Here is a 10238-nt window from a genome sequence, read left to right on the forward strand (position 1 = left end):
GCCTGAACCAGCTCCCTGCAGGAGGGACAGGCCATGGAGGGCACTGCCAGCCCCTGTGCCAGGCCAGGGGCAGCTGCTGACAGGGTTAGGGGAGCTGGGTAGCTCTGGCAGCTCTGCTGCTGGTAATCTACACAGAACAATGCCACAACACCAGAGCACTTCACAGCAACTAAGTTGGTAAGATCATAACCCTGTAGCAAAAGAAGGGTCCAGTCAAATCAGTCCTGCACTTTACAGAAATAAAAATGCCTGAATAAGTTAGAATAGTCAGCTGAGTTACCAAGCAGGAGGAGGAGGAGTGTGTTTTGCTGTTTTAGCAAAAATTTGGACATGGGCCTTCTATATCAAAAAAAAAAAGAAGAAGAATTTTCATGTATTATATTTTTTTCCTGGAAAGATACAGATTTGACCTGATGCCTTTGTATCTCTCAACAATTAAAACAACATACACAAGCTTCTGAATATTTTACATAGCAATCACAGTTACTACCATATCATTATCCTGTACTGCAAATCTAGCCTACTATTACATTCATGATCCTGATTATATCCACTGGCAGTCTGGAAGTGAATATACTGAGACTGAGAAAAACTGAGTGGTTAAAATTCTACTTTAGCACAAGAAGGAGAGATCTTTTCTTAATGAATTACCACAATAAATTCTGAAGTCTTGAATTATCCTCCTCTGTAACATGGGGATAATTTTGCCAGTTACACAGTAGTGTAGTGCTACTTCCATACATCAATACAATGCATTAGCAACTCAACTAATACTATGTTTACTATTGAGTCACTGTACATTCTACATGCCATGCTCATGTTGACATATTTGTACTTCCTAGTTTGAATAAACCTCATTTTCCTTAGTTTTTTTAAAATTCCTTACTTTTGATACTTTCCAATGCCTAAACCTGAACAGAACAGCTTGTATCTAGAGTACTTTCAGTGGAAACAACAACAAAAAAAATTTGTATTCAAGTGCATTTCAAAAGTAACACACTAAAAGTCTCCTGAAAAAGGTAACTTACAAAGACTTCTAAGAGATAAAACCAGTAATAAGGTTACTTTGAAAGTGTGTCAAATACCCCAAAAGGAAAGCAAAACGACAAAGTTCTGAAAGGACATAAAAGTTACTTTTGCTTTTCAAAAATCAAACTGTAACTGTGTTATACATACTGATTTGGATTGGCAGCAGCTTCAGAAAGCTGATTTTGCAGCAGTTTGAGGCTGACACCAAAACCACCTTAGTCCCATTCTGCCTATTTCATTTTCAAACGGCATTTGAGGAGGGAAAAAAGCAGATACAAAGGCTGAGGAATTTTGCATTGCCATCCCTGCTAAGGAATATTACTTTTTCAAGCGTTTGTGCCAGGGAAAAAAAATCATAATCATATTCTTACCAGATCCAGTCAGTTCTAGAGAACTTAAGTTTTCCTCACATGGTTTCATGGACCACATGGCTTTGCCTTATCTGTTCTTCCTCAAAGAACCATTACTTTTCCCCTCCTAAGTCAGCCAGTCACTGATCAGTGTGTGTTTTCAGAGAAAGTGTTTTGGTTTTTTTTCCCAAGAAACTGTATTTTCAAAGAGATAATCAGCAAGATACATACTTCAGCATTACTGAATTAAGAGACAAGAGAAAATAAACCGAAAAGCTCAACAGGTCATTCTGAACTGCTGATTAGTCAAACTGCACAAGCTTAGAGCATCTTATTATTTCCCCCATCCCTTAAAAAGCATTTTAAGAACTTGAGCAAAATGTGAACCTGGTCTTGTAACAGTCTAGGAGAGCTTGCAGAAACTACTGTATCATGACAAGAAAGACACGACATTTTCTAAACCCAAGACGGAAACTAGTACTGATCAACTTGATAAAAGCCTACGAAAAGCATCACCACAAACAGCCAGTATCACTGTCATATCTGAGATAAGGAGGAAGAGCATGCAAGCTTTTTTTGTGACTAGCCAGTGCTGCTAGTTATAAAATCATTAGAAACACAGGGAAACCCTCAAAAAGGCAATCAGTTGAAGCAGGCTCCCTCTTTAACTGAATTTCAAAGAGTTTGTACTACAGCCATAGGATTCTGTTAGGACATCTGTGCTCCCATTTACACTTTCCAACTTGTCAACCCAACTCTCAGCTAGGTCCTCCCAATTTGGCATCAAAACTAGATGGGTTAATTACAGCACTTCAGATGACTCGCATTCTTCTGAATGAGGCGATTTCAATACAAGGGAAGGAATTTATCAGGCATGTCACAGGTGAAACAGCCAGCCCTTGTTAAGAAGGAAGGAAGGAAGCTATTTAAGTCAACATCATCTTCCTTACTTCTCCTCTTCCCCATATTTCAGACAAAAGGTCAAAATGAAGTGAGGAGGGCAACACGAGCGGATTTCCCCTTCTCTTTCACGCCAAACCCACACACCCATGCTCCCACCCCCACACTGGCCAGACACACCACACAGCTTCCGCTGCTACTTCTCCAGGGCAGCTTCCAACCAGACGATGCTCAGTAATTAACCACTGGTGCTACTGAGCCCAAGAGTTTCAATGCTGCCCCTTGGTGTGCACTGCAGACTCCTCAGCACCCATGAAACAAGAGCTCTCATCAGCAAGGTGAGGACAAGCTCCCCATCTGGCCACCCTGCATCAGAGTAAGAGCTCAGTACGACCACACTGGACTTGGATGACTCAAAGCCAAGGCATCAGACACTGGATGCTGCCCTTATTGCAGACCAACCTCCCTCTGCCACTTTTGAAGCCTACTAAAACCATACAGAGAAAAATCAACAGCAGCAGAAGAAGCAGCTAAAAATATCACTGTGGTGAGTAAAAGCTCAGGATTCAGCTGAAGGGTATTGAGAAATCACTCTTGAAATTTTTCCAGCAATCTCTAATTTTGAATAAACATAAGCAGACACACACACACACAAAAGGCTTAAAAGAAGGTGTTTTAGGAATTTATGCATTACATTTCTGACAGGCTGACACAGAAGTACTAACAGAGTACAGACAGGTGCCAATTTGCAGGGGAGCCTGAGAGCTGTGGCTCCTTCCTTAGTGCTACCAAGCAGAAGAGTCTCAACTACACAGGCTCCTCTTCCTCTCACTCCTGATATCAAAAGCCAAACTAAAACTAACAACAGCATCATCAAACCTGGTCCTGGTCCCTGGGCACTTTGAGGAGGAAAGTGAGAAGTGAAGCACTGTGGTAGAGTTAAGCTCAGCTCAGAAATCACCCCAGCACCTCCACAAGACTTTCTGGATAAGGAAACAGAAAAAGGAATGCCAAAATTCCTTCGGAAAGGAAAGCAAAAATTCAGCTTCACACCTTGCCTCCTGTAAAGAGTTTTCTGCTCTCTTCCCTTTACAAAGACAAATGCTCCAGCCTGTGTTACCTGAACAGCACCTACCAAACAACCTCCCTTCCACCCCGAGCTATCCCCACTACCAAAAAAGCTCCACTCAGTCCTCATCTCCTATGTCCACCTTGGGGAAGGACTGGTTTCCTACAGCTGGTGACACTGAAGAGAAGTGATTCCCTCTTTCCAGAAGTCACACACTAATGCATTATATCCAGACTACATGACCTATTTTAAGTACCAAGAACACTGCAAACCACATCAGAACACTCAGGCTAGGATTTGAAGCAAGTCAGAAGTCCCAAGGAAGTGCTAGCTCAGAACTCTGCTATATGGAGCAGATGTGTCCTAAACATATAGTGAAAAAAAATATATATAAACAAAATCCATACATTGGTAAAGTGAATGAGGCTATAAAATGTCATTAAATTTCCATTTCATTAAAATGATCTGTCCTAGCTACAGAAGTGTACTGGTGCACACAAGAGGTAAGCTTATCAATTAACTAAGAATTTATTGGAAATGTTTATAATACATTTGTGCACTACAATTCTGACTATTTTTGAAACTAGAAGTTGCATTAAGAACATATCAAAGATACTTGTTCTCATCGGGGATTAAGTCCTTAGCAAGTTTGAAGGTTTTCAGATCAACTAAAACTGGCTGAATGCAAAGCATGTAAATTTCTAAAAGCCCAGAAAAGCCATTTTTCCTTGTTGATAATCCCCAAAAAACAACCAGAACAGAATTCAATTGTACATCTTCCAATGTGACTTTCAGATCAAGGTATTATGAGAAGTTCCAATCGCTTCCTTATTCCCCATTCTAATGCCTAGAAGATTCTGAAAGCATTCCCTGGAAACATGATTATATATTTTTACTGTCTCAACACTAATAAATCTCTTCCACATCAGATAAAATGCAGTTACCAACACTTGTCCCTTGAATCCAAAATATGATAAAAAAATTATCTTGCACATACATATTTGGCTACATGCCCTTAACAATTTCCATCTGAAAAGAAGAGTGCATTTGTTGCTTCAGAAACAGAAAAGCAAAATAATAAGAAAGTACACAGGGAAAAAGATGAACAGAAGGGTTTCGAAAGTGACTGAAAATCTACAACATCTCTAATTAGGTTCCAGCTTCCAACACAATGGTGGGGATACCACGGCCTGTTATCAAGTTTATAGCCAAGGGCACAAGACAATACAACCCCACATTCAATTTAATTACAGCCTATGGCTTTTGCAGTAGTGGTATGTTTCAAAGGGTTTAAGCACTCATTTATTTCTACACCATACATGAAATAAGGCAGCTCCCTGTCACACAGACTCACCAATTAGACTGAGCAGTTTCTGATCTCTTGCTCTCTAGAAACAGAGCAGTGGGCAATGGGAAATCTTTTACAGGATAATCACAGAATACTTTTTATGTAAAAAAAAAAAAAATCAGCTCTCTGCTGCCTTTAAGCTTTTGCATTTTATCTTTGATGTGCATAGAGTACCAACAGAGTCATTTCAGATTCTACAGAATGTAAAAGAGTGTCAAAATACAGCAGCACCTTCAGTGATGTTGTTTTCTTTTCTCCTGATTGTATCACAAAAGTCATATTCATTTGAGCTACAAGGAACTGGTCACCTCTTGCATTCCTCCCATCACTGAAGGCTGGACAGAGCAAGCTCTCCGACCAGCTCATGTGATGCAACTAAATAAAATTAGTCTAACTTCTAAAAAGGAAAAATATTTTGAAAAATTAAGTGATAGTAGAAATCACCAGCTGAAATAGTTGCACGATTTAATACCTCCAACATATCATACGCCAATGCAACCAAGAGGACCTACAAAGAGAGTATTGGACCTTTAGCTCCACAGCCACCATTCTAAATGCATGTATCAAAACACCATTCTTGGATCTGCTCTGAAATACTCACCCAACTCACCTAAAATCAACTCCCTAACAGCTCATTCAGCATGGACCAGCCTCAGCCAAAGAAAGAAAAACCAGTCCCTTTCACTCCTTTCAGCGCATGTACTGCCCCCAAAGCTGTATATAAGATTACTACGTCTAATCTCTATTCTGCTTGTCTTGTACCCATCTTGGGAAACATTCACATGCCTACCAACCTTCATGTTCATTATAAGGAATGCAGCCTGGGATATCCTACTTTCTTAAAAAGAAAAACTCTATCTCTCTTCAACAATCTTTAGAAGCACTCAGTTACAAACAATACTGACTTCCACCCAAAAGACCCATAGCCAGGATTCCTGCATTTCACCATGGAGATTGATAAGAACGCTTTGGGGACCAAACTTGACACCACTACTACATTATACCCCTGCCCTCCAAGGATTTCAGAGGAATTTCGATGAGTATTAGGTGTAGTAGTCCCTTCCACAGATCTACTTTCCACATCTGTAACTCAGCAAGACCAAAACCCTGCCTCATTAAAAAATCTGTAAGTAACAAAGTAACAAACAGCAGCCTCAAGTTAGATACAATTTCTTAAACCATAGATTAAAGTTTCTTTAACCTTACCTTCTACGATTTTAACCTCAGTGCTTCTTCTAAAAAAGAAAATTAGAAAATTGTGGATTTTCTTGCAACCTGGGATAATCCAGTAATCAAAGAGAAGAGCACTAAGCATGCAGTAGGGCAGCCAGCACAGCACTAACCTCTGAAACCTGATCAATAGCAGGACTGTCACAAGAACTAACAAGGTCTTTAGCAGTCATCAGTCTTAATAGCCACTGTACTTCAAGCCCTTGAGATAGGGATATTGCTGCATCTATTACCCTGGTAGAACTAAAGCCTAGCATCCTCACACCACTATGCTAAGCGTCCTTCCCTGAAGCTACCTGATGAGTTCTCCTGCTCGGCACACTGGGGAAGCACCTACCAACGATTCTGGTCAGAGTACTAGAGATACTTGTACAAAACACAAGTCTATTTTGTGGCCATTTAAGGAATGTGCAGGATGTTCCCAGATCAGATTCTTGTCCGCTTCTTCCAAAATCCAAGACTAAAAAGGGTTAGACTTGTTAGCTACTTTTGATTTGCTCCTGGTTGTGCCTACTGTCTACTCATATTCCTCACGTGCTATTTGTTCTGCCTTCTTCTGCAAAACCTGCAGCCAGAACTAGATTTCTGGTTCAGGTCAAAGTAACCCCTCAAAGAGAATGTAAGGCAATGAAAAGGCATATGCCAGATCAAAAGACAGCAAAAAGAGCAACTCTGAATTTAAAGCAGAAGGAAAAAAAAAAAAGGCATTTCAGGATTCCCCAAAACAGCTAAGAAAAATGCACATGGCTCAGATTTTAATGACCAAGCTTTTGGTAGATATCTTAATAGCTAATAAATTCTTCACAAACAGGCCAGAGAAAAGCAACCGAGTTACAGAACAAATGTAACCAAAGCATTTGCAAGTGACAGGCAACTCTCCTCCCCCATGGCAGAGGCCAAACTATTTTCCTACACCTATTTTTGGGTATTACTTCTGTAGTAAGTTCAGCATGTACCAGATCTATAAAACCCAAAAGCTACCACCACATTGTAGCATCAAAAGTTCAAGCTTTAGCTATTGTTCATCTTTCAGCAACATGGGAGATGAACAACAGCCAAATTACATCTCTCTGTCATCAACTTGAACTGAAGTAGTGCTGTCAGTGGCAGGAAAATTGCTACACTTCAGAGCAAATAAGGACTCAAAAGAAAGTTGTGCCATGATGGCAGTGCTGTATGCTTAAAATACACTACAAATGCTGCTCTTAAGGTTAAAACCTTAAGAGTTTTAATAGTTGGATCAAGATGAACATTTAATGTACCTTTCCTGAGCTCTGGAGGAGGCTCCTTTCAACCAACTCAGTGTTGAAAAGACAATTCAGGGCTAAACGAAAATGGGGGCTACAACACAAAAGCATAAAATCAACATTCTTGCTCAGACAGTCAATGCAAATTGAAGACATCCCATTTAGTACTTTTATATTCCATACTTTGCTAAATGCTATTAAAAAAAAAATCAAAATTCACAGTATAAGGAATATATGCTAAGATACCCACACATTATGCCACCACTTTTCACCAGAGTATTGCACAGTCTGTCCCCTGGAAGACTAATTACAAAGACAACCAACAAACCACAAACTTATGACCTTCATGTTTTCAAGGAATCTGTAATATTTGTCAACAGTGGAATTTAGTGTCATGGTACTTGATGAGATATATTCAGTAAAAAGGCCTAGAAACTCTTTGTTTGTAATTAAGCAATAACGATTGAGGGCCAGGGCATTTCCTGGGGATTAATGACCGGGCTGGGAGAGCCAATGGCTTGAGGCAATGCCTTGGGCCATTAACCTCAGCCAGTCATTAATTTCCCCAGGAAATGCCCTGGACCTCGATTAGTGTAAGTATCATAAAAGGTAGCTAGAGAGAAAAAGTTAGCATTAACAGTCTCCCAAGGAAATCCATTCCACAGCCAGTATTTTTTCATTTTGTCACATCCCAGAAGTGCATAAGTTAAGACTGACACAAGAAAAATTGGTAATGAAAATGGGGGGAAAAAAAAAGAAAAGAGAGAGACACTTTTTTTTCCATTAAAGATTTAAATTAATGAGGTTTGTAGGTTTGTAGCAAAAGCAAGATTCAGCTACAAAAGTGAGTGGACACCTTGTTTAACTCGTGAAATTATGAATGGAGGTGAACATTTCCATATAATTACTGATAAAACTCACATTGTCTAGTTCTATTACCCTTGCTGATTGCTCATTTTCTTTCTTGATACACTTAGGAAGACAGCAGATGCCTGTGTACTCTGTTTTAGCTGTTTCTCCCTTTCTCCCCACTGCTAATGAGAATTACAGCTCCAAACGCTTCCTGTAGGAAGCTCAGCTTTGCAACAAACACTACAGCAGCTGGATTTCTCCTCGCCTAAGCTTTCTACAAATGTGAAAGGATTTGTGGGCCAGGGTAGAGATAGAGTTCTCTAGTCTGACAACTCAAAGCACCAAGACGCCTCGTTTAACAGGTTAAAGACACACACACACCCTGACCACTGACTGCTCTGCTCAGTTCCCTCTTCCCCTTCCCAGACGCACGTGCAGTGCTCCTCCTCAAAAGCTGAACTGTGCCCGAACTTTCAAAATTGCTTTCAAGATCGTTAAAAGCAAGGGGAAGAGGAATCTAGGGTTAAATACAGCGAGGAGCATTAGCTTTTACCTGAAATAATGAGCTAGAACAAAAACATTATCTGCACATAATCAAGCCTCTAAGCCATTCAGAGACACCAGATACACACAGCAGGGGATCAAGCTACAGCACTCCACTGAAGTGGTCCAAAAAAAGCCTCCCCGAAAGAAAGGAGAGGTCACAGGTATCTTAAAGAACATGGATGCTTATGCAGGCATTCGCTGGGAGCCCTGCCCTCCCCCTCCCCACCCCAATTAGCCTTCAGGCTGGTTGATTAGTTGGCAAACTCTTTGAAAGGGTCAGTCTGTCCAGAACTGGTATTTCCACTCGGGAAACAGCTCAGGCATGTCATATACCTGTGCCTGCCCAGCGCCGCGCTCCCTGGCTGACGGCTGCGATCCCTGTTATTACCTGACACAAGAATGTCAGAGGGGTTTTGTAATCATGTAGGGCAGCCAGCAGTAAAGTTCTTGCCCGAAACGCGGTATTTTATGGGGCACAACGTAACTGCGTACGCTTTACAGATTTACTTAGAATGGCTTCCAAACTTCACGCCAATTGCAGAGGTGCAGCGAAGCTTTAATTGAAGCAATTTAGCTCCGGCGCTCAAACACCCGAGAGGAAAGTACTTTTGGAGGGGATGGGGAGCAGGCACCAGCACGTGCTGGCACACGGCAGAGGGGGCTCTGCAAGGCACACATCAAGGCACAGCTCAACAGCGTTTTCGACAACACCGTTTTACCTTAACCAAACACATCTAATGAATTTGGGCTCATTCCACAGCTAAGCTGCACCTAAACATGTTTAATTGTGCTCTTACTGTATATTTCGCCACTATGGTAACTAAAGCAACTAAAGCAAATTTGCCTTAAAAAAAAAAAAAAGGATCACTGCCAGGAAACAGAGTTATTTTAAATAAACAAATACAAGATGAATGCAATTGCCATATTAACCCTCTTGTTAACTTCTGAAGTTTAAAATTACACCCTCATTACTAGTGTGTAATTGAGTATTCTCCTGGCTGTTTCTTGCATTTGAGGTTATTCAAATAGTTCATTAGCACATCAAGAACACCACACACACTAACGATACCTGATGCCCCTATCTACTATTCTGGCCCGACTTTCCTAAGTCACATCTCCCGCGAAAAGAGAAATAAAAGAGGGGGGAAAGAATTAAAAAGGAGGAAAAGGGGAGCCCACAGGGCTGAGCTGTTGGTGCTGCCGCTGAGGGGGAGCATGGCAGCACCCAGACACCAGTCAAGTCCAACACCCAGGCACACAGTGAGTGGCCACTGGACCAGTGGCAGGGCATGAAGAGACTGGGGGGGCAAATAAGTTGGATAAATCGCGTCTGGGCTTTGGGTGCCTGAAGAGTGAGCGTGACCCAAAAGTCACCCCAATGTTGCCAGTGTGCCTCAGTGCCCAGCCTTGGGGCAAGAAAGGAGGGGGGCAGTGCAGACTATGTGGGGCAGGGTGAGGGGCTGCCACTTTTTTTTTTCCTTTTTCTTTTTCCGGTTACCTGTGTGGGGGTAACAACAGCAGGTGAAACTACTGTGGGTGAGGTGGTGCTTCTGTGCCCATTTGCTTCGGGGAGGAGGTGAGGCAAGGGGTCATGTTTCACTGAGACCACCACCACGGCGGGCGCAGCGGCATCCAGGGGCTCAGCGGGGCGGCGGCAGAGTCTTTTT

The 10238-nt window shown here is 41.6% G+C and overlaps 1 protein-coding gene and 1 long non-coding RNA gene across 4 annotated transcripts in view; both read right to left on the reverse strand.

Annotated features, from left to right (window-relative positions):
• LOC115949533 overlaps positions 1–10195 on the reverse strand; it is a 26872-nt gene extending 16677 nt beyond the window's left edge. Inside the window, exon 1 of the long non-coding RNA XR_004082980.1 lies at positions 10070–10195. This is a non-coding gene — a long non-coding RNA (uncharacterized LOC115949533). The remainder of the gene's footprint in view (positions 1–10069) is intronic.
• KCTD1 (potassium channel tetramerization domain containing 1) overlaps positions 1–10238 on the reverse strand; it is a 100355-nt gene that overhangs the window by 55148 nt on the left and 34969 nt on the right. Inside the window, exon 1 of one of the 3 annotated variants that reach the window (XM_031066532.1) lies at positions 10131–10214. The exons of the other annotated variants lie outside the window; for them this stretch is intronic. The gene's annotated coding sequence lies outside the window, so the exon portion shown is untranslated. Of the gene's footprint in view, positions 1–10130; positions 10215–10238 lie in introns of those variants that run through there. 3 annotated transcript variants of the gene reach the window in all.

The sequence above is a fragment of the Geospiza fortis genome, unplaced genomic scaffold (assembly GCF_000277835.1).
Source record: "Geospiza fortis unplaced genomic scaffold, GeoFor_1.0 scaffold53, whole genome shotgun sequence".
Classification (NCBI taxonomy): Eukaryota; Metazoa; Chordata; class Aves; order Passeriformes; family Thraupidae; genus Geospiza; species Geospiza fortis.